Raw genomic sequence first — 23,170 nt, 5'->3', positions numbered from 1 at the left:
AGAACAGCAGCAGAACAGCGGGGACAGATGCGGGCAGCAGCAACATAAGCATCCCGGGCCCGCCTGACAGCAGCAGCAATGGGAGAGGGAAGGAAGGAATCTCCTGACAATGAGCAGAACCCCTGATAACTACATGTTACTTGCATAATTATTGTGTAGCCATAATATGGTGTCAGGGGCGGGCATTAATGTGTGGGGCATAATATGGCGATGGGCATTACTGTGGGGACTTAATATGGTGCAAGGGTCATAAAATGGTGTTGCTCCGTGTTTGCATAGAAATGTTTTGATTTTTTAAAATATATATTTATTTTTATTTAACTTTTTTGTTGGGGGGAGGGGGGCTGCCTCTTTTGTTTGTCCCTGGCCCCACAATTTCTGATGGCAGCCCTGCACACATGCAGATAAATTCTGACCCGACAAACTGATTATTGGATCAGTGTGCACCCGTACAGAGTGTGATGTCTTCAACGGGAATGGGAGGTAGGGAACAAGATAGCTTGTGAGGCACATCAGATCCCAATCTGACCACTGCAGGAGTGCTTGAAGCCATTTATCAGCTAATGCTGATGCATACACACTATACAATTATCGTGCAAGTCAATTGTACAGTGTATACCTATACCCAGCTTTAACCACTTACCTCTGATATTTTTTCAAAAAAGCACTACAAATAGATTTTTTTATAACTGAATTAGGTTAAGAACACCTATTCAAAATATATCCAATACGAGCTTATATATATTTTTAAACCTTGACAAAAACATTGATGGTCAGAACATATGATAATCAATGGTCGGAACATTGAGACTTTACATTTTCCTGGCACCAGTTCTTCTCTGTAGCCTTCTGGGGTCCAAAGGAAAGGTAAGGGGCTGCTTTTTAACATTTCCACAGTGGCTGCTTATGTCTGCAGCTATGGGGTGGTGTGTGCTGCCGGGCCGGCAGATCATAAGTAATCTGCAGCACGGCAGAAATAGAGAGGAGGGAACCAGGAAGCAAAGGGACAGTGAGAGCCGCACACTGGGCTTTCTGACTGGCCATATCATATGTGGCTGTGATGTGACCACGCTAGGCAAGTGGTTAAAGCATTGATCATGATAAATGCAGACCTGGAATGCTGTGCAGACCGCTTACAATTGAAATATTACACCAGCAATGAACTGCCAATTTTCAAAATGCTTTATTAGATACTTATAGTAAAAAAACGGATTTAGGAAGTTGAGATGTTGCCCATAGCAGCCAATCAGAGTCTAGCTATTATCTTCTAGAAGGCGCTAGATAAAAGATAAGTAGAATCTGATTGGGCAACATCTCTGCTTCTATAAACCCATACCTTAGTAAATATAGCCTATAGAGTCCAGAACTGTAGAGTCACTCTAGTGATAAAAAAAATTTAATAAAAGTAAAACATGTAAAAATGGAGTAAAAGTAAAATATGGAAAAAAGGTTGTTGTGAATCCCTAGCGAATGGCGCAAACAAAAGCAGCCCGTAGGCCGGTTCACCACACCTCCTGAACCTCACCAAAAAGTTCAAATACTACAATTTTTGAATACAAATGTGTGGGACACCAGAATAACAGGCGCTTAAGAGATTTAAATATTGAAATATGCTTAGTGAAACGTCCCTGGAATGTGTGGGAAAGGTGAAGCTTCCAGTTATCGTGTCGACGGGCGTATTTTCCTCCTCTGAAGTAATTCTTCCTCCTCAACCCGATATTCACATGAAAAAGATGGTATATATATATATATATGCATGTGTAGTAATGTTTAAATAATGAATAAGTCTCTTTAAATGTCAGAGATATATAACACGGGAAAGGCTATATTCATCTGTCGGTGAGGCGTACCCCAACTCACTTTCCAAACGAAAGAAGAAAGCCTATCAAGGTATCTTTATCTTGTCCACCTCAGTGTTTTGGAAAACACAAATACAAATAGTGAACCCCTTTTACCAAGGAAATGAGCGTACCTCACTCACACAAAAAGGGGGTGATTGACACACATAAAGGTATCTTTCATTCCTTGTATATTAGATGTAAGGCGTACCCTACTCACGGAAATAAAGGTTATATTCAAGCACATCTGGGTTTCTTTCGATGATCAGACGTGTTAGTGATTGACACTAATTGCCCTCATGTGTGGATGGTTCCCAAAATCAAAAATAGAATATGGTTCACGATATATCCACATGCAAAAAGTTTGTATTTTATTAAAAAGATGCCCCATACATTAGGGGTAAAATCAACAGACAACAATAAAATGGTATGTACAGTCCAAAGGATATTATAGCAGCATGAACAATGTGTCCAAAAAACATACCAGAGAAAAATATTTTTTAAGTCCAAGATTTGAATGAAAAGTATAATGTAAAATAATTCATACCTAAATGGTATAATAGAAGGACCTATATCGTGAACCATATTCTATTTTTGATATTCTATTTTTGATTTTGGGAACCATCCACACATGAGGGCAATTAGTGTCAATCACTAACACGTCTGATCATCGAAAGAAACCCAGATGTGCTTGAATATAACCTTTATTTCCGTGAGTAGGGTACGCCTTACATCTAATATACAAGGAATGAAAGAAACCTTTATGTGTGTCAATCACCCCCTTTTTGTGTGAGTGAGGTACGCTCATTTCCTTGGTAAAAGGGGTTCACTATTTGTATTTGTGTTTTCCAAAACACTGAGGTGGACAAGATAAAGATACCTTGATAGGCTTTCTTCTTTCGTTTGGAAAGTGAGTTGGGGTACGCCTCACCGACAGATGAATATAGCCTTTCCCGTGTTATATATCTCTGACATTTAAAGAGACTTATTCATTATTTAAACATTACTACACATGTATATATATATACCATCTTTTTCATGTGAATATCGGGTTGAGGAGGAAGAATTACTTCAGAGGAGGAAAATACGCCCGTCGACACGATAACTGGAAGCTTCACCTTTCCCACACATTCCAGGGACGTTTCACTAAGTATATTTCAATATTTAAATCTCTTAAGCACCTGTTATTCTGGTGTCCCACACATTTGTATTCAATAAAAGTAAAACATGTAATAATAGTTTTGTCATATGTATTGGGGCTTCGTAAAGAGCAAGTTATTAATCCTTCTTCATGCTTACCACTTGCTTATTCTTGCTTCCAGTGCTTCTTGTAGTTAGTCCCAAAAGTCACCTTGACTTTGCATACTCACCCTTTGTAGGGTGTCAGGGTCCCGAGTCTTACCATCGGTCCTGGGTTCCGGAGGTCTCCCTATTCGGGTCATGACTGAGCTGCGGAGGTGGGTGGCCGGTTCTCACTCATGGTGAGAGGTTGCAGTGTGTCTAGCAGAGTTGGCTGGTGTGAGTACTGAATCTCAGGAATCGGGGACTCAGCAGGCAAAGGGAGAGCTTCATTGTGTGTCTGCAGTTATGGGAGCCACCACCGTGGAGACCAATGCATGCAAAGTAACCAATGGCAGTGCTCTCTGTGGTTTCTCAGCCAATCCCAGTCTGCTTCCCCTTTTAAAAGGCGTTGGATTTAACACTGCCAGTGCTTTATGTTGCTCTTCCTAGAATATGCTACAGGTCTTTGCTCCTGCAGACGTCCTTGTTGCTTGGTTCTCTGAGTCCCTGGAAATCTCCTGCTTCGCTGGCGAAGGTCCTCCTGCTTTGATGGACCGCCAACAAAACGGGTCCAGGCAATTAGTACCCGCCCTCCTTCTCAGTCGCCCTGAAGATGATGTCCCAATTTCCCAAAGTTAAAACTCCCTGATGCTCCTTCCTTGTTTATTCTACTAGCATCCGTCAGGAGCCAGCTGAGGGAAATAGCAAATAGAAAAAGAGCATAAAACATTCTGTATTCTTGATTTTCATACAAACAAGTCATGAGTGTTCAATGGCATAAGACAGTGCTGACTTCATCTTTTTAAAAGGATAGTGCTTCTCCTTGTTACTATAACACCGTTCGCGCCACATCAATGACTGGTTGTCAAAAAGATGGCTTGGTCATGCAGCGGTGGATAAAGAAATGCTGCGTTTACCATCATGTTCCCCAGATCACGTGTGATTTCTTCTTGTGGAGTTTCATCAAGGATTGTGTGTTTATACAACCAATTGCAACTGCTGGTTGACCTACATGCGCACATCAAAGCTGCCATCACAGAAATTGACCCCCACATGTTACAAAGGGTTGGGAGGAACTTGATTACCAGCCTTATGTGTCCCAGGCTTCACATAGAGCGCCCATCACTTGTAAGTTGTCTGAAAGAAACTGGATATGTTTTCAAAACTAATTATTAACCAGTGTTACAATAAACAAATAAAAAAATAACTGAAATCGGGGACATAATTTTGACTTGCGCTGTACAGTAGCTTACCAACCATTGTAGTTTATTGTTTTTTTACATGTCTGTGTTGTTCCAACGATATGTCTAATTACATTTACTGTACATCTGATGTACAAGATACTGTTACTTTGTAAATTCCCTGTATGATGCAGTGGAAACTATGTGGTGCATTAAAAATAAAAGCTAATTTTTTTTATTGGTTTGTTATTCCACCAAGCAACGGATGCTTACATGGTCGGAAGAGAACCCCCATGGGAACTTCATGGACACGGGTGGACTGGGAACAAAGTGGCTCTGGAAAAAAATCTGAACGCGGCCTTACATAGTTGGGACCAAATTAACTGTAAAAGAGCTCAACACAAAAGTAGTCAAGGCTACACACCAATACCTGTAGCCGCATTGCAACATGCAATGGTAGACAGAGTCACAGAAGCGGCACTCATTATAGGAACCTATATTCAATAGAGACAGCATCTCTGTGACCGCCATACAATGGAGACACAATGAAAGTGCTGCAATACAATACAGACAACTTCCCAAGCCACACATACACTACAGAACCATCCAAGTGACTGCCATACAATAGACACCATCCCAGTGCTACTATACAATAGATACCATCCCAATGGCCACCATACAATTCAAAAAGCCTCACAGTCACAGCTATACAATACATAGACAACCCAGTGACATGCGGTAGGGGGAGGAAGTTGAGGCAGAGCCTTTCCTGTCATACTAACATATACATCAGCGTTTTGACTACATAAAGTATATAAAAATACAAATTTCTCATACGTCCTAGAGGATGCTGGGGACTCCAAAAGGACCATGGGGTATAGACGGATCCGCAGGAGCTTGGGCACACTATAAAGACTTAAACTGGGTGTGAACTGGCTCCTCCCTCGGTTAGACTTTGTGCTCAGGAGTGATGGGTCACACGCTAGGGGAGCTCTACTGAGCTTCTCTAAAATACTTTATGTTAGGTTTTTTATTTTCAGGCAGGACCTGCTGGCTACAGGCTCCCTGCATCGTGGGACTGAGGGGAGAGAAGCAGGACCTACTTCTTCTTAGTTCAAGGGCTCTGCTTCTTGGCTACTGGACACCATTAGCTCCAGAGGGTTCGATCACTTGGTGCGCCTAGCTGCTTGTTCCCGGAGCCACGCCGTCACCCCCCTCACAGAAGCCAGAAGAAAGAAGCCGGGTGAGTATGTGAAGAACAGAAGACTTCAGTGACGGCAGAAGACTTCAGTAACGGAGGTACAGCGGTCGCGCTGCACTCCATGCTCCCACTCACCAACGCACTCACAGGGTGCAGGGCGCTGGGGGGGGGGGGGAGCGCGCTGGGCAGCAGGTTGCTGATTTCTTTTTGTGGCTGCCAGAAAAGCATTTGGGTGCCTGAGCACCGTGTTTCATACCCCCGCCAGCATAGACTGCGCGCTGCGCGCCATTACTTCCCCGCCGCCGGCTTCCACGGGTGCAGGGCACTGGGGGGGAGCGCCCTGGGCAGACGTTTTAGAGGTCTCTGGGTGACTCTGGCAGTGTCGGGGCTCCGTGTCCCGGACACCCGCAAGTATGTGTAGCGCACTAGGCGCCATTTCTTCCCCGCCGCCGGCTCTCACGGGTGCAGGGCGCTGGGGGGGAGCGCCCTGGTCAGCATATTACAACAGTTTGTGCAGAGTTAAGCTGGCGGTGCCGGGGCTCCGTGTCCCGGACCCCGCCAGCGTGTTGTAGCGCACTGTGCGCCATCTCTCCACTGCCACCGGCTCCATGGGTGCAGGGCGCTGGGGGGGAGCGTCCTGGGCAGCATTTCTTGAATCTTCCCGGGCGGGGGAACATACCCGGACTCCGGGTGTCTTCACCCCGCCAGGGCACCGCAGCGTGCGCGCTGCGCTCCATCGCTCCCACACACCAATGGTTTCCGTGGGTGCGGGGCGCGGGGGGCGCGCCCTGGGCTGCGTTTTGGATATATAGGGGTATATACAGGGGATTAAGCCCTGTATATAAGCCCCCAGCTCAATTTAAGATATATGTTTGGGCGGGCTTAAGCGCGCCGGGAGGGGGCGGAGCTTAGCCCTTACAGAGGAGTCGGCGCCATTTTCCTCAGGTCCCCGCCAAGATTTACTGTATGGTAAGAAGGAGGGGGGACACAGTGTTTGTTAATGCTATATGGGTGTAATATAGCATTATGTTAAATAATGGACGCATAATCCTTGTTGTGTTACATAAATTAACTGTTTCCCTGCTTATTTACCCAATATTGGTTAGTTGACATATGTCGACAGGTGTGAGGGCTTTGTCAAAAGCTCCTGTGGGGATAACTGTCGGTTTCGCTGACGCTTGGCGGTACTTGATTCAAAAAACTAAGTATTAGCAGGTTGCTTTTGTGTGCTTAAAAACAAGTAAACACGCTAGGGGAGACACGGTTGTCTGTCGATGCCCTGTCGGCATCAACGGTATTTCCTGGGTAAAAGAATTAACAGGCTGTTATTGCCTTGTACCTGTATTTGTATATATATTTATATATATTTAGAGGTATATGTGGGGGGAGTGTTATTACAATTGTATATGTATGCTTCCCTCAGACCCCTTGGGGTTCCAAGATTATTATTGTTTTTGCCCGCTTACTATTCCGTGCTGTCGACATTTACTCAGTTTCTGTCGACCGTAACGTTCCTGGTAGATCCACATCGGGGGCACGTCGGTACATGGTCATACACATTCACAACACATTACTGTCACTAGGGACCTGACAGGTCTGGACAATCCACTTGCGTATAGGTTATATCTATATGTATATATATGTAGATATAAGTTTATATATGCATGGTTAGGATATGGGTGTTTTATTGTGTATTACATTATGTATATCCATGAATGCTGAAATAATGGTATTCTTCTCATGTGCTGGTCGCTCTGTTGATTAAGCTCTAGATTGGCCGTGACGAGTTGGTTTCAATCCTCTGAAGGAGTCCGAATATTATTCTCTTCACAATGCGGAGAGAAAATTATGACAGTCAACTCCTGGTCGACGCAGAGCCCGGTCGCAAAGGATCATACACAGGCAGCTAAGTGAAATGTTATTTCTATACTTTGACCTTATTTGCACTGTATGCACTTGGGGGAGTGTTGTAGTCGGGTAGGCATCCGATAGAATTATCCTACCCAGAGTGGGTAGGCTTGCCTATGTTTAGTTTTCCTTATAACATTACAGCAGGCTGCCACGTGACAGCAGGTGGTGTGACCGGAAAAATGCAGAGGAGGTCTCCGGGAGATGCTGGTGGGAGGTATACAGCTGTTTGGTGTGGCCTCTGTTCAGTCAATCTCGGCGGTTTCCGCTGGTAAGTCTGAATTCGTGAGTTAGCCTCCTTCACTACGGTTGGTAACGCATTCTTTTGTGGGATACAGTCGTTTTAACCGGTTCGATACCGTTCTTTTTTCCTTTTCTGTGTAGACAGTGGAAGGTGAAAAGGTAAGTGTTCTGCAGCCTTGTTAGGTTCGCAGAAGTGGACGTAGTTTTCTGTTTCCACTACATACACCACTTGTCGCTGAGTCTATCTGGCTGGTCCCCACTCCGGTGACCACTTGTCTACTAATTTTCAGTTAGTCCAGGAATAGACTAGGACCTGTGAGTTATTTATAGAAGCCAAAGGGGAACATTCTGAGTTACGGTTGTTTCCCCTTACTGTTTTTTCTAATAGATCTTGCGTTTCCCCTATGGAAAGGGAGGTAGTACGCGACGCCATACAGAGGTGCAGGATATTGTCTGGTTGTCCCTGTATAAAGGTGCATATCGTTGTTTATCTCTGACTGTTCTTCGGCGCAGGGATTGGCTGTTGTTCCCAACGACGCAGATGTCAGAAGTGGGTTTCAGAGTAGATACTGACCGGTTAAGGTTCAGTGTTTTTCCTGTGGAAAGAGGTCTGAGGATCCAGAGTTGGATCGGCTTTGAGGTGACACCTCATCAATATGTTCCATTAATAAGACAGATGGGTGCGGCCTAAGAGGCCTTTTTCGGTGAGCAGGTCTAATACCAGAGTGGTTTTCATGTGACCAGTTGGAAAGGTGGTCCGGGTCTCACCTGCGCATGCACTGGAATATAATCAAAATGGCCAGGACATCGCTCCTGTGGTGTCTGCTCGGTTCTTTCCTTCTAGAGGAATGAAGGTTAAGGATCCAGGTTTAGATCCTGGTGTCCGTGCATGCAGATCTCTGAAGCTGGGAGCAGTCCTTTGCAAGGGACGTATTTCCAGAGGATGAGGTCAAGTTGGGAAACTTGTCTGCTGTAAGCTTTCTTGAATTAAGAGCTATTTTAGACGAACGTATTCTTCGTGTTCTGCCCGTGTTAAATCTGCCAGACGACTTGTCAGCAATGGCGTAAGTAAGCCGCTATGGCGGAACAAGGAGCAAAGCGGCAATGGCAGAAGATGCACAGTTGGCAGTTGAGTGGGAAGTCTGGTAAACGCTATATTAGCAGTCTTCGTTCCGGAGGTAAACGACGGAGAAATAGATTTCCTCTGCTGACACGATATCCAGCCGGGAAAAATTCTGTCATCATCGAGAAGCTTTCCCAGACGTGACAAGTCTTTGAAGAGTGTCGCAATTGGACATGTTGGCGTCTCGCCTCAACGAGAGGCTTCAAGGAGATTGTTCCAGGTCAAGGGACATTCAAGATATAGCAGTGGACATCCTCGTAACACCGTGGGTGTTTTTAGTCGGTCTATGTGGCCTCTCCGCTTTCACTTTTCTGACAGTGGTAAGCGTAAGATGATCGAAGGTTCCTGTGATCCTCTTAAATCCGGTCTAGCCAGCGAGGGTTGGCTATCCAGTTTTTCATGGTTTACTCATAGAAAATTGCTGCCCTCTTCCTTTACGTGAGGTAATGTTACAACAAAATCAGGGCGTGTATCAGGACTTACCACGGCTGCGTCTGACGGCGGGGCGGTTGAATGCCATATCCTAAGCCAAACGGGAGTTCCCAGGAAGTCGTTTCTTCAATTCTTCAGGCTAGGAAAGAACTAACGGCACAGCGTTACCACCGTTGTTGGAGTAATTATGTGTCTCGGTGTGTATCCAGGAAGGCTCCTATGGAGGACTTTCAGCTAGGTCGTGCTTATCCATGCTTTACAAGCCGATGTGGAGGCAAGCCTAATAAGTTTCTTTACAAAATTTCTCTCTTGGAAAGTGGTCAGGCTATTGACTTTGACGTCCGCAAGGCGGGTGTCGGAAGTGGTGGTTTTGTCTCACAAGAGCCTTGTTTGTTCTTTCAGGTGGATAGAGAGGAATTGAGTACTCGGTTGGTAGTTCTACCAAGAGTGGTTTCTGGGTTTCGCAGAAATCGTCCTATTTTGATGCCGGTGGTTACTTAGGCTTTAGCTGGTTCAAATTCCCTTGATCTAGCCAGGGATTTGAGTATGTAGGTCGTCAATTTGGCTCAGTTTGGAGAAACAGAGGCCCTGTTTGTCTGGTATGTTCCCAGCTTGGTTTGGGAGACTGCGTTATGCAGTCTGTTACATGCTGAATCTGTGATGCGGTTTGGCATGTTCGTTCTACGGCTGATTTGCCGTCACCGAAGTCGGTGGAGTCCCCAGCATCCTCTAGGACGTATAAGAAATAGGATTTTAGTACCTACCGGTAAATCCTTTTATCTTAGTCCGTAGAGGATGCTGGGCGCCCGTCCCAGTGCGTACGGTGTCTGCAGTTATTGCTTTTGGTTACATCCTGGTGGTGTGTCTTCTCTGTCTGGCGGTTGCTACCGTTGTTCATGACAGGGCATGCGGGGTCTTATTTTTGCTTCTGTGGACACACGGGGTGTGTTACATATTCTCTCAGCATGTGGCTGTGTTTTGTTCATACCGTTGGCTGGTATTCTACTGAATGCCACGTTCTACGGTGTGTTTGTGGTGTGAGCTGGTATGACACTCACCGTGTTTATAACAATAAATTCTTTCCTCGAAAATTGTCCATCTCTCCTGGGCACAGTTTTCTAACTGAGGTCTGGAGGAGGGGCATAGAGGGAGGAGCCAGTTCACACCCAGTTTAAGTCTTTATAGTGTGCCCAAGCTCCTGCGGATCCATCTATACCCCATGGTCCTTTTGGAGTCCCCAGCATCCTCTACGGACTAAGAGAAAAGGATTTACCGGTAGGTACTAAAATCCTATTATATATATATATATATATATATATATAGATAAAAGGGGGAGATTATTGCGCCACTTGTGTACAACTCCAGTAATAAAATATCCACATGTAGTCAAAATAAATAACACTCCCTATAGGTTAATACAGGGCGTCAGCTGTCCCCCAAAAAACACAGGGATGGTGGTTCCCTGTAGCAAAGGATTAATAACACACGGGGGGGGTGGGGGATATAGCGACCAATGGTGTCTTAAAATATTTCAATAAAAGTGGATCTAGAAGAAATATGTACTATATCTATAAAATAATAACTAACCAGATCTATAAAAGGTTAATTTATTAATACATTAAAACAGACAGTGATTAAACAACTTGACTAAAATTTGAGCAGCAAAAATTCTTAAAAAGTGGGATAAAAGCAACAGACACAATGCAATATAATACCAGTTAAAAATGTATGTTAAAATATGTAAAACAATTTTAACTTAACTTGGTATGAGGTCACTGCCAGGTAGCCCAACGCGTTTCGTCATTCAGACTTCATCAAGGGGTGACCCCTTGATGAAGTCTGTCTGTTTTAATGTATTAATAAATTAACCTTTTATAGATCTGGTTAGTTATTATTTTATAGATATAGTACATATTTCTTCTAGATCCACTTTTATTGAAATATTTTAAGACACCATTGGTCGCTATATCCCCCCCCCCCCCCCCCCCATATATATATATATATATATATATATAGAGAGAGAGAGAGAGAGAGAGTCAAAACTCTGGAGTAAAAAGTCTATGGTAGGTGAGGCAGTGCCTCCCCTGCCTGCCTTGTCCGCACATCATTGATCAAAACTCACCAAAATTTCCAGCAGTATATATCCACATAATGCCCACATGAACCCTTGGGCTCATGTATTGTGTGAAAATCTGGATCTGATACTAGCCAGTGCCTCCTGAGCCATTTGCCTCACTGCACGACCCTGACCACCCATATTACGTCTATGCAATGTTTATTACCAGTTATTTATATAGCCCACACATATTCCACAGCTCTTTACAGAGAATATTTGGCCATTCACATCAGTCCCTGCCCCAATGGAGCTTACACTCTATATTCCCTATCACATGTACATTCAGACACATTCTGGCTAGGGTAATTTTTTTGTTGGGATCCAATTAACCTACCAGTATATTTTTGGATTGTGAGAGGAAACCGGAGTACCCGGAAGAAACCCACATAAGTACAGGGAAAATACACAAACTCTACACAGTTAGGGTCATGGTGCAAATGGAACCCATAATCTCAGTGCTGTGAGGCAGTAATGCTAATCATTACACTGTACTGCCCAATACATACACCAGTACTGCCCAATACATAAACCAGTACTGCCCAATACATAAACCATACCAGTAATCACAATAAAATAAGAACATCCTAGCGTCTGCCATATAATGAGCATAAGGTATCATCATTAACTCCTGCAACATTAAAGTAAAAATTCCATTCAACATAATTAACCCTTTTATAATAATGTACTCCTTGATCCCCATTATTAATTAACCATCACAACATTTAATTACATTTATATTCTTTAAGCACCTAAAAACTTCCTTACTCTCACAAACAGTCCTTCAACATAATTAACTACATTACATACATTAACACCTTCATGCACACAATATAACCCAATCACCATAAGTAACCCTTATTTTTAAAATTACCTTCCCTCCATTATCATACCTCCCAACTGTCCCGATTTTCGTGGGTCAGTCCCATTTTTTGGGACTGTCCCACTCGTGGACCACAGTGTCCTGTGGTGGGGGGGCAGTTGGGTGGCTCTTGTCACTCGCTGCTCTGCCTAGCACGGGAGACAGAGGGACAGAAACATAGGGACCTGGGGCATGGCCAGCAGCTCACAGAGTGCTAAGGAGTCCCTCTTTTTGTGATGCCCGGCATCTGCTTCCCCCAGCCCCTGCTAAAGACAATTGCGGCCGACGATCCCCACAGGGGTTAATGGACTGCCTGGTTGCTAGGCAACCACGGCCGCGTGGAGGACACTAGGACCCAGTGGCAGGAAGGACGGGTCCTACAGAGCGGGAAGACAGACCCCGGGCATTGGCTGGCTCGGATCGGGCTGAGGAGAGAGGCGGGACTGGCGCCGAGGAGAGGAGGTGGGAGAGAGAGCCCGCGCAGAGCCGACAGGGAGACGGAGCGCGTCCCACCGCTGTACGGAAGGAGGGACGGGGAGCGCGATCCACCGCTGCACCGACAAAGAAAGGCGCGACCCGCCGCTGTGTGGCCAGGAGACGGAGGGCAACACAAGAGAGGAGCCGGAGAGCCACGTCACGCCCGGCCGCCGGGGAGAGGATACACGCTGCCGCTGGCCGCCGGGAACACGCTGCCACTGACCGCCAGAGAAGAGCTGCCAGCCGGGGACCGGGGCGAGCAGACGCTGGAGCCAGCATGATCGCTGACAGACAGTGCTGCTACAGCCGCGGCAGGAGCCGACTGCGATTCATAGCGCCATCATCCCGGGTCCACAAGAGGAAGGGAGAACCACGTCTGGACCCCAGAACCAGGTACCTGCCCTCCATGCTGAGCCTCCTGTATTAAATCAGGATTTCCTAGAGACAGCCCTGTCCACTCACCCCTGGGAAACCACATTTAGACCCGGATGTGCGGCACCAACCCATCCATTGGGCAACCCTCCCAGTGACCACTGATGCCTGGTCACTAAACATTTAACCCCGTATCATCCCCAACCCCTATATCCTTTGGAGCTATCACGTACCTTACGTGGACTCATACCGGGACGTTCAGGACGTTATATAGGGTCAGAGACTCTGATAGGAGTTCATAGCGCCACCCAGTGGCTCGTTAATTTAAATGTTGAAATTCTCTTACATTCATATGTCAAATGTGATCTCTTGCATTAGTTATTTCTAATATACCGTGCCCATTGATGTAAGAAAAAGTGAGCTAGTTACCGTTAAAAAGTGTTCAATACAGTACTAATGTATTATGACGTAATGTGTCTTACCGAAATGTGCTGAACGTACTTCCCAGTAACTCACGTCACGTAACTGACGCAATAAACCTTTGTTACCGTGTCCCACCATAGTTATTCTTGTACGCTTGGGGGGTATTGTTCGCACTGGGGTATCTCCGTCCTTCTGCCCAGGTCCTACGCAGCCTTTCCACGCAGATTCCGCCCGACGTCGCGACAAGCAAGAACCGAACGACCAGAGAGGCCCCAACCGGACAGGCGTGAGACTTCAGGTACGCTTCACCGCATATCACATTTTTCATCTCCCGATGTTGGGAGGCATACATTATATGTATTTCCTATCTCCCACCTTTTTCCCCTGTTGCTCAACCACATTACTTCTATGTAGTGGTGATGCTTCTTCTGTTGCCATATAGTGCAGCCATGGGGCAGAGGTTTGTTGTGGCTGTGGGCACTAGACTCCTGCATGTCCCTTATATAAGGAGGGATAAAGGAAGGCACTTTGTGTCCCCCACTGGCTCCTCCCAAGCCGCACATACAACGGATGGATAATATGAAAATAAAAGGGACTTTTACCTGTCCATGCACTATAAGAGGTGAGCAATAAATTGGATGACAAGGGTATATATGGGGGTGCTTTAACTGCTACATAAAAAAAAACAAAAAACAAAAAAACTTTTCTTAATCTAATGTGTTTTATAGTTAGTTAATTACTTCTTGTTGCATAAGCACTGCCATGTCCAAACAGTAAAAGGCACCCAGAGCATGCCAGGTACTGTAGTGTGCCAGGGAAAAATCTGCATTTACTAATAAAATATTTCTGTCTTCATAGGGACTTTTTAATAATACAGCCATGGGCAAAAGTTTTGAGAATGACACAAGTATTGGTTTTCACTAGAGATAAGCGTGTTCGTTTCTCGGAGAACCGAACCCTACCGAACTTTGCCTTCCGAGCCCGGATCCGGGTTTTCCCGCCTGACTCGGAAACCCGAACTCGGCAAAATGTCATCATTCCGCTGTCGGATTCTCGCGGGATTTGGATTCCATATAAGGAGCCACGCGTCGCGGCCATTTTCACTCCAGTCTCGGAGAGTGTATAAAGTCGTGTACGTGTCCTCAGTGTTCAGTGTCTGTGTGTTGGGGCGGGAAAGTGGGGTGGCAAGTGTTGTCCAGTCCAGTGTATTGTGCTGCATCAGTCCAGGCAGTCACAGTGTTGGTGTTCTCTGCTGCCATATATCCAGTGTAGCTGTATAAAGTGGTGCTGTGTTGTGCAGACCAGTCCAGTGTAGTCAGTGTATTGTGCTGCATCAGTCCAGCCAGTCACAGTGTTGGTGTTCTCTGCTGCCATATATCCAGTGTAGCTGTATAAAGTGGTGCTGTGTTGTGCAGACCAGTGGTAGTGTCCTGTGTCATCAGTAATTCCAGTGACGATATACGCTGCTGCTATATGTCCACTGCTGCAGTATAATAATTATAACAACAACAACCTGTTGTGCTGAATCAGACCAGTGGTAGTGTTCTGTGTCATCAGTAATTCCATTGACGATATATGCTGCTGCTATATGTCCACTGCTGCAGTATAATAATTATAACAACAACCTGTTGTGCTGCCGCATATTGTCTCATATAACTCCCAGAAAATAATGGAGAACAAAAATTTTGAGGATAAAATAGTGAAAGATCAAGAAGAACCAGTTCCTCCTAGTGCTGAAGCTGCTGCCACTAGCCATGACATAGACAATGAAATGCCGTCAAAGTCGTCTGCCAAGGCCGATTCCCAATGTGATAGCAGAGGGCATGTAAAATCCAAAAAGCCAAAGTTCAGTAAAAAGAACGAAAAAAAGAAATTTAAATCGTCTGACATTTACGACACGGAGTGGCAAGGAACGGCTGAGGGCCTGGCCTATGTTCATGAATAGTGGTTCAGCTTCACATGACGATGGAAGCCCTCATAACTGAGGCCTTGACACTTTTGTTGGTGTTAGACATGCGTCCGGTATCCGCCATTAGTGCAGTGGGATTTAGACAATTGATGGAGGTATTGTGTCCCCGGTAACAAATCCCATCTAGATTCCACTTCACTAGGCAGGCGACAGCGAGATTTTGCCATTTAATTCCAGTGATTTGGATGTATAATTACAGTGATTTTGCCAATTAATTTCAGTGATTTATAATTATTAATTACAGTGATTTTGCCAATTAATTCCAGTGATTTATAATTATTAATTACAGTGATCTTGCCATTTAATTCCAGTGATTGGGACATATAAATTACAGTGATTTTGCCAATTAATTTCAGTGATTTATAATTATTAATTACAGTGATCTTGCCAATTAATTCCAGTGATTTGGACATATAATTCCAGTGATTTGGACGTATAATTTCAGTTGGAATTGTTTGTGTCGCTTGGCTTAGTCATACAGCTACCTCATTGCACCTCTTCGACATCTTTGCATGAGGTGCTGTTTGGGACCTAGTTTTTGAAAAGTGCCATCCTGTGTGACACTGCCATATGAGTCCACGCGTACTGCTGTATTAGTCCTGGGGTACTGGCGTATAAGTCCACCAATTGCAGATTTTTTTTTAAAGTGACTGGAGCGTGCTGGAGATGCTGTCAGTGGACCGAACAATTGCGGCCCACTCTCGACATTCAGCCACTGCGTGACACTACTAGATGGGCCAGGTGGTTGTGTCGCTTAGCTTAGGCCTACAGCAACCTCGGTGCACCTTATTTTCTTCTTTGCATCATGTGCTGTTAGGGGCCTTTTTTTAATATCTGCCCTCCTGTCTGCCACTGCAGTGCCACGCCTAGATGGGCCAATTGTTTGTGTTGCTTGGCTTAGTCATACAACTACCTCATTGCAATTCTTTTTCTTCTTTTTTTTATATCTGCCCTCCTGTCTGACACTGCAGTGCCACACCTAGATGGGCCAGGTGTTTGTGCCGTACACTTGTGTCGCTTAGCTTAGTCATCCAGCAACCTCGGTGCAACCTGTTGGCCTAAAAACAATATTGTGAGGTGTGAGGTGTTCAGAATAGACTAGAAATGAGTGGAAATGATTGTTACTTAGGTTAATAATACCGTAGGAGCAAAATTACCCCCAAATTATGTGATTTTAGATGTTTTTTTGTTCCCCCCCCCCAAAAAAAAATCATCCAAAACCGAAACACGAAAGGGTGGTTTTGGCAAAACCAAGCCAAAACCAAAACACTAAAGTGGAATTAGAACCAAAACACGAAAAATGCCCACCGCACATCTCTAGTTTCTACTGTGTAAAATGTGTAAAACAGAGAATGCACCCGGCTCCTTTAGCGCATTTTCTAAACGGAGTCTGCTAGGAAGGGCATAGAGGGGAGGAGCCAGCACACACACACTAATTAATTCTTAAAAGTGCCAGGCGCCAATGGACCTGATCTATACCACACGGTACTAAAGTACATTCCCCAGTATCCACTATGAAATTGGCCTCAGTGTCCTATACAATTCCTAACATGCTGGCTAGCGTATATACATAAAGAATAGATGACACTCAAGGACTTTTAAAGTGAAAATATATTGTGAGCAAAGTCACAAAATGTTGTGACTTTGTTTACAATATACTTTATCACTTGGGGGGGGGGGTTGCAGGTTAGGGGGCGCTAAGCTGAAGCTTTGCCTAGGGTGCAGAAAGATCATGCACTGGCCCTGCCTACAGTATGATACAAACACAGAATCAAGACAGATAGACTATAGAATCATACTTACCGACATTCTGGCTGCTCTCTGCGGGAGAGAGCAGCCAGGTCGGCTCAACAGGCGGGCCGGGGAGCGCTCTGACGTAAGGAGGGGGTGGGCCGGAGGCGGGATGGGGGCGGAGCAAGGGCGGGATGGGGGTGGGGTTACGGTGATGCCTCCTTTAAGCCACGCCCCCACTCTGTAATGCCGCGATCACCGGCATTACACTGCAGGGGGCGTGGCTATGATGACGCGATTCACCAAGAATCGCGTCATCGACTGCCCGGACCGCCCACTTTACACACAAAGTGGGCGGACGGGCAGGGGGACCCCTCAAATCCGGAGACTTGCCTGCTCTTCCGGGGGGCCGGGAGGGTCACCTGATTTTTGGGAGCCTCCCGGCCATTCCGGGAGAGTAGGCAAGTATGACTTGGGGGTCTATGTAACAAAAGTGATGATAGAAGAGATTTCATATCACTGTTCATCAGAGTGAAACTCTTATATCGCCACCTTTTCAATTACAGCTTCGATTGGGCAGCTGGGCGTTGGGGAGCTCACCAGTGATACTGTCTGGGAGCAGTAAGAGGAATATTACTGCCTCACCAATTAGTCTTGGGACCCAACGCTTGCACAGTGGAACTGGAAGCCAGAACCTGACAGTAGCAGCTTAAAAATAGAAAAACAAGAAGAAAACAACTGTAAAAATAGATTTTGTTTCTTATGTCCACTTAGGAAAAAATGGTTTACTTGAATAATAAATGATAGTGACAGGGGCGTAGCTAGAGTTTTGTGGGCCCCATAGCAAAATTTTGAAAGGGCCCCCCAGCATTCTGTGAGAACATGAGGGGGTTTGCAGTCAGGAAATCAGAGGGGGAGGGGTCTGACAGAGTAGAGGGCAGGACCAGACAGGATGGTGACTGAGGCGTCAGTTATACTAAAAAAAAACAACTAAATATATATATATATATATATATATATATATATTAGACCAAATGGACCCCGGGACACTCAGGCCTTTCACAATACTTGCTCCGGTGCCCTCCCTGTGAGTGTATGGCACACCCACTGATATGTGGCTACAGGAGAACGGGCGGCACTCAGAGTCTGGATGATCCGGTAAAGTGCGTAAGTCCTCTGAGGGTATATTTTTAATGCTTGTGACGTTTTGGGGTCTTGCCCCTTCATCAAAGTGCAATACAAAAGTGATGAACATAAATAAACATATCAATTAAGACATGGGGCAGTGTGTGTGGTGCCTGGTACAGGGGGCAGTGGGTGCGGTGCTGGGTACAGGGGGTAGAGTGTGTAGTGCTGGGTACAGGGGGCAGCTCCCCCTTCCCTCCCTAGACACAATTACCAGCTTACTCTTATCACAATACTTCACTCCATCCAATGAGTGTCTATATTAACGACATTAGTGCAAACCAAAAATAGGGGAGGCACTCGATATACCGGCTGTCGGGATCCCGACTGTCAGCATACCGACAACTATTCTCCCTCTTGGGGGTCCACAACACCCCTGGAGGGAGAATAAATAGCGTGCCACCATGCCCGCAGTGTGGCAAGTGCAGCGAGCCCGCAAGGGGCACTTTTGCGCTTACCCTGCTGCCAGCATTCTGCATTTCTGGATCCTGGCGCCGGGATCCGGACAGCCGGCCATTCGTAGTACACCCCAAAAATAGTCTCTCAATCATCCATAAGACCTTGCGGGATATAATTTCCAAATAAAAGCAATTTATTAAAAATCCAAAAGAGTTAAAAAGGGCAACTTCATACACACAGGGAGCTTACCGAATGGAGCAATGCGGTACACAGTCCCAGTTTTATAAATTACATAATATGATCACGAGCCCACCGGACCGTTAGGACCACAGGCTTTGAAAAGTGAGTAATTTGCTTTAAAACAGAACTATATAAAAACAAAGTATTATTATTTTAAATATTTTTTAACTTATGCCCTCATCAAAACATATGTGATAGCTGTAATAGGAAATACCTTCCATTACTAGCAATCTCTTTGAAGTGGCATCCTGCATGTTTGCTTGCTTGTAATAATTAGAACCTACTGTCAGATTACTTATATGTGGGCAGATTTAATAAGCCAAGCAAACAGTTTGATTCATGCTTTCTGTAGAACTAAACATAGAAAAAGCACATAGAGAAATGCACAGCCAGTAAATCTGTCTATTACAGACCTAATGTGACATGTCTTCAAGCATCCTGCTGTTTGCTTGCTGCGCGCCACTGCCGCCCGCATCCACGATCTGGCCTGACCCCAACACTGCCCATTGCCTTATGTAAAACAAGCTGACGTGCCGCGTCACGTGACGCGGCCGTGAGACCGTGATCAGGTGTTCCTCAGCGGCGCCGGCAGCTTGATGGGTACTGCAGCACAATGACAACCAGCTCAGCCTGTCGGGCTGCTTGTCATTGTGTGCTGACGGGAGTCAGCGGGCCGGGCAGGATCTGTTTGCGGGCCGCATTTTGCCCACCCCTAGTGTAGGGGGAGCGGCGGGTCCCGGACCCCTGTGACAGTCTGGGCCCCATAGCAGCCGCATCCCCTGCACCTATGGTAGCTACGCCACTGGATGGTGATATCTTTGTAAAATAGATGAGAAAGCCATCATCAGTAATACCTGGTAATAGCTATTGTGGGCCAGGGGGCTTATTAAATAGGTTTCTCTCTATAATAAATAGACCCCTACTAATAACATTGAATTTTTTTCTTTACAATGCACATTGGATAATGAGAGCAGTGTACTAGTATAGACAATGACATGTGGCCCGTTATTGAGCAATAAGGAATATTTACCTACTTTTAAAATCTCTGTGGAAATCCAAAGGGCAGCGATGATTTGAGTCATCATGGCCCCACTCCCTTACTCTGCAACATACATTGATTATGGATTATATAGCAGGGCCATATCCAGACATCACAGACCCGGCCCTCCCACTTCACTGGCGAAGTGAACAGGTTCCGGGAGGGTGGTCTTTCCAAGGGAGTAAGCAAGTATGCTAATATTTATTTAGATTTACTTATATGGCACCAGCATATTCCGTATCACTGTACAATTAGGAACACAACATGACTGGGTAATAGCAGACAGATAAAGAGGTAAGAGGGCCCTACTCGCAGCTTACAATCTATAGGGAGGTTAAGTGCAAAAGGAAGATGGAAGGGGGAAGACTGGCAATGGTATCAGTGCAGATCTGTGGGTGATGTAATCACTGAGATGGGCGTAAGAACAACCAAATGCTGTGACGCAGTCAGGAGCTCAGTGCAAGAACTACTATACCCATATTAAATGAGCAGTGGCGTAAGTTCGTACCAGTTGCCCGGAGGCAAGCTAAATATTGGTGCCCCCCCTCCATATTTAGATAAATATATGTGTAACCCATGACCTGTTACACCGACAGCAGAAACTATACTGATAGAGCTATTTGCTCCTGTACAGGAAGCATGAGAATTCTAACTATATCAAGTTACGTGTAATTGTCAGAGCAGTAACTTCATAGAGTTAGAATGATCATATTTCCTATACAGTATCAAATAGCTCCATCACTGAGGTGCCTGCTTCCAGTGTAATAGGTTGTGGTTTCTAATCCTGGGTATGACACTTGTAAAATGTGTATCTACAGTATAATAAAAAGTGTGTGATTTGTAAGGTGCAGGGACCAGGGAGGAAATCGGCCACTGAAGAGATAGCGGTAGCTATCGATTAACTTAATTCAATGGTGTCACAAAATGGGAGGAGAGGTGCCCCCCGTCAGTGCAGGAGCCCGGCGGCAAATGACTCCGTTGCCTCCCAGAGTTACGCCTCTGTAAATGAGGTCTCATTCCCTCTACAACAATAACCAAACAATGAGCACACATTAAATTACATTAGCCAATGTTTACAGGAACACACACAATATGGTATGCTGTACACTTTACATTATGCTCTTTACAGGGACGTGCAGTCAGGGGAGGCAGTGCCTCCCCTGTCATAAATGATTAAAATAATAGAAAGAAGATACTTATGACACATATAATGTGTCATAAGTATGTGCTTAGACTTTATATTATTTTAATCATCTTTTTATGTAAAAAAAAACTGTTTTTCTTGTGAATCGGAGACACCGCTCTCGGTGCCTCCCGATGGCTATGTGAAAGGGCCGGAAGCGGGGGGGGGGCAGGCATCGGGCAGTAAAAGCCCATTACAAAAAGCCCTGCAAGCGGCACCTCTAGCAGTGCCGCTGTGACAAGGGGCGTGCTCTCAGATATGAGAACACGCCCCTGTCACTGAATGATTGGCCAGTGGCAGAAGGGGTGGATTGAACTGTCAGGACGCTAAGCCACCCCCCTTCCCGGGCCGACTACCGCAAACAATGCCCTCCCCATCACACCAGTGGCTGCCGATTGTCACCCCCCCCCCCCCCTACGATGTTTACCGGAGACGGAGGACTTCAGGGCAGCAGGGCAGGCACAGTCTGTAATGAGCAGCTGCAGCACAGCCTCATTATCCTTGTGTGGAGGCTGGGCTGGCTCTACGTAGGGGGAGCTGCAGAGTCCCTTCCTCACCCTGCCAGCTCCTCTCAGGCAGTTCCCATGGGCCTTTGAGAGTTCAGACATCGGGTGAGGAAGTGACTCTGCAGCAGGTCCGTGACTGGCATGCTGGAGGGGGCTGGCTGGCCGGCTGATCAGGTAAGTAGGCACTGTCCTCTCTCCCCATGCCTGTTTTTCTCTCTCTCCATGTGTCTAGCTGTCTCTCTCTCTCTCTCTCTCTCTCTCTCTGTCCCTCTCTCTGAGTCCCTTCCCAAACCAGTCTCCCTCCCCCTCCCCATATCACTCTCTTCATGTCTGCCTGTCTCTCTCTCTCTTTGCATGTCTGTCTCTCCCTGTGTCTGTCTCTCCATGCCTCTCTCTCTCCATATGTCAGTCTCTGTCTCTCTCTATCTCTCTCCCCTACCAAAAAATACATGATGAAAAAGCACTCCATAGAATAACATATAATGATATAATAATATAAAAGTTGGCATGGTTAATATATTAAAACACTTTAATATGGCAAATATCCCATGTTTATTACAGAAATCGTAAAATGACAACCAGCTTGCAATTAGCATTAAAATCACATATGTTTAAAAAGTGCATGTAGTAATATGTAACAGTTTATGCCCCTGTTCCAATAATACAGAATACATTTCAGTATACCTGGTCCTAGTATAGTCCTTGGGGGGTGATAGGCAGTCTATTGGGGTGTAGTAGGGTATGCCGGCAGCCAGGCTCCAGGCGACCAGCATACCGGCGCCAGAATCCCGACCGCCGGCATACCGACAGTGTGGTGAGCGCAAATGAGCCCCTTGCTGGCTCTCTACGCTGCGGGCACGGTGGCGCGCTACGCGCGCCATGCTATCTATTCTCCCTCCAGGGGGGTCGTGGACCCCCAAGTGGGAGAAAAAGTGTCGGTATGCCGGCTGTCGGGATTCCGGCACCGGTATACTGTGCTCCGTGATCCCGACAGCCGGCAAACTGAAGACCACCCAGTCTATTGATGAGCACAAAATCAGCAGCATTGAATAGTTACCGCAGCTGATGGTAGGGTCACAGTCCTACACCAGGTACAAGTAGTCATTCAGATGCATTGGGTATGGTTAACTGGCGGCCGGGATCCTGGCAGTCAGCATACCGACGTCGGGATCCCGGTCGCTAGAAAGCGATTTTGTTCTTTTGTGACCCTACCATCAGCTGCGGTAACTATCCAATGCTGCTGATTTTGTGCTCATCAATAGACTGCCTATCACCCCCCACGGACTATACTAGGAACAGGTATACTGACATGTATTCTGTATTATTGGAACAGGGGCATAAACTGTTACATATTACTTCATGTACTTTTTAAACATATGTGATTTTAATGCTAATTGCAAGCTGGTTGTCACTTTACTATTTCTGTGATATACATAGGATATTTGCCATATGTCCTGTGTGAGC

This window comes from Pseudophryne corroboree, chromosome 3 (genome assembly GCF_028390025.1).
Source record: "Pseudophryne corroboree isolate aPseCor3 chromosome 3, aPseCor3.hap2, whole genome shotgun sequence".
Classification (NCBI taxonomy): Eukaryota; Metazoa; Chordata; class Amphibia; order Anura; family Myobatrachidae; genus Pseudophryne; species Pseudophryne corroboree.
This window is presented reverse-complemented; position numbering follows the sequence as displayed.